Here is a 2,500-nt window from a genome sequence, read left to right on the forward strand (position 1 = left end):
TAATTCAACAAATTTTTAAAAATTCTAGAGAAAAAAACCATTCCTTAAGAAAGCCCTCCTGTAAGCCACAAAAAACAACAGAATTTTTCAAGCTACACAAAAGCAAATTTTTGGGACTGGTATTCAAAGAAAACAATTTTACACACCCAAAAAAGTAAATTTTGGTGCCTTAAATGAAATACACTGAGTGTCACATACTATAAACTTCTTTTACCACATTTCTCATAATTTTAAGGAAAAAAATAAACCATCAAAAAAGTAAAGTAGAATGTTTTTGCAAAGAAAATTAGCTTTCTCCCATCATCTTAGTTTAAATATTATGAACTCATTATGGCACACTCAGTAAATAGCTATGAAATGGGGTATTCACATTTTCAAGTTTTCATACATATTATGTATATACTCTAAATTCATACTCCCAATAAAAAATGCTTATGCAAAAAAATACTAATAATAACAACATTGCAAAGGGGAGGCACAGGATCTTGTCACCCCATACCAGTGTTCTTATGTGCCCGGCCAATCAAGTAAGCCTAATATCCATATTTTGGGCCAAGTGATGGTAGTGTAGCATCCGGATCCATCGAAACATCAAAAAGTCTAATTTTTTTAAATCATAGCATATATAAGCCTTTAAATATTTCATTAACTATTATTAACAAATACTGAATTACCTACTGATAAGAAGCAAATGTATAGAACCTTACAATTTTTAATTACAGAATTCGTAGAGTATTCGCAAGATCTTATTTTCATATTTCAATATTACTTTTAATATCAGAGAGCACTGGTTAAGAACAATTAAATACATGTATTACCTTACAATAAGTGATGGGACTTTCAAATTTCTGGCATTCAAGAAAAAAGCATTTGTAGGCATTTTCCAAAAAGGTAAAATATGACCTCTTTTCTGCAACTTATCTGTCACCTTTCATTTTCCTCCTCCTAAATTTAACCTAGGATTTCCAGTTCATCCTATATAATTTTCTTACCTATTGATACACCTAGCATAGGCAACGAACAGAATGGCATATATCAAGTACCATTAACGTGGCATAACTTTAATGATCATTTGAAATACTATCCAGAGAAGAACATGACTGTTCATGCTATCTTTCTGGTATATTCTCATTTATCAAAATATAATACCTTTTTGCTTATTATTCAATGCTTATTCTTATTTGTGGAATACTGACATCCAACCCTACTTCTCTCATTCTACCAGAGAGCAATGCTAAAAAATGTATTTCATTTTGAATAGTATCCCATAAAAAAAGTATTTTGATGGAATTAACAAACATATCTTCAAAATAATAACAAAATTGTTAACAATAACCAATAATATCACAGAGTCTAATACAATTCTTACTGCTATAACTCTAATAAAAAAAGGTTAATGTTACCACGGACAACAAACGGAGATAGAGGGAAATATATGCTGCCATCTTATAGAGCACAATGTACATATACAAAACAGGTACAGCTGCGGTGGTCTCATATTTACTGTGAAATGACGAAAATATCCACTGCTTATTACCACTCAGAGACTAAGTCCACAATACCCTCATACAGCCAAAGTTCTTAATGGTGCATTTTCTAGAATTCCATCTTGAATAAGTCGGAATCAAGTGCTTATAAAGGGGGGTATAGGAGGGGTTGCCCCTGTGTCTAGGGAATAAGTGAAAAGCAGGAAAGAGTAGGTTTGGATTTTAGGGTTCGCATGGTACCTCAACCTTAATGTAAGAATAAACCATTGGGTAGAGGAAATATATATAAAAATCTGGTTTTGGGACTTTGTCTCTGGGAAGTATCACTCTCATTAACAATAACCTGAAAAAATCTAATTTTTTTTTTTATATATATCTGAGACACTAAAGCTTATTAAAATAAAAATAAAATAAGATCATAAACTATATAGTGATAACTTGCTAGAACAATCAAAAGATTCATCAATAAGATTAACATTTCTGAGAGCGACGCACTGAGATAGAGAGAAATGGATACTGCCATCTTATAGAGCATAATAAAGATAAGTCATAAACAATACAAGTATACCTCATATGCCTCATATTTACAGCGAAAATATCAGCTGCATATCACTACTCAGAGACCAAGTCCACAATACCCACACACAGACAGTTCTTAATATCACATTTTCTGTAAGATGGCACGAAGTGCTAATAAAGAGGGGTAAGGGGAGTTTGCTCCCCTATTTAGAGAATACGCAGAAGGCAGGAGAGGTTACGTTTGGATATTAGGACTTTGTCTCTGGAGGGTGTGCCTCACTAGGTAACAAATGCCACAAAGAAAACAACTAGACAATCAGTAATTCATTGACAGATGAATATAGTCACAAGTATTAATTTTATAAAAGAACCTGTCAAACCATTTCCAGTTATAAATCTGTCTATAGTGCATGTTAAAAATTCAAGTACATACTTAATATATCAGAACAATTCCTTCCCTTTTCATATAACAGGAATCATTCGATTGTCCCTTA

At 32.3% G+C, this 2,500-nt stretch overlaps 1 protein-coding gene across 4 annotated transcripts in view; it reads right to left on the reverse strand.

Moving 5' to 3' along the window:
- Positions 1-2,500, reverse strand: part of LOC119574185 (DNA damage-regulated autophagy modulator protein 2-like) — an 18,317-nt gene that overhangs the window by 15,433 nt on the left and 384 nt on the right. The window lies entirely within an intron of this gene.

Source organism: Penaeus monodon, chromosome 6, assembly GCF_015228065.2.
Source record: "Penaeus monodon isolate SGIC_2016 chromosome 6, NSTDA_Pmon_1, whole genome shotgun sequence".
In the NCBI taxonomy this organism is placed as follows: domain Eukaryota; kingdom Metazoa; phylum Arthropoda; class Malacostraca; order Decapoda; family Penaeidae; genus Penaeus; species Penaeus monodon.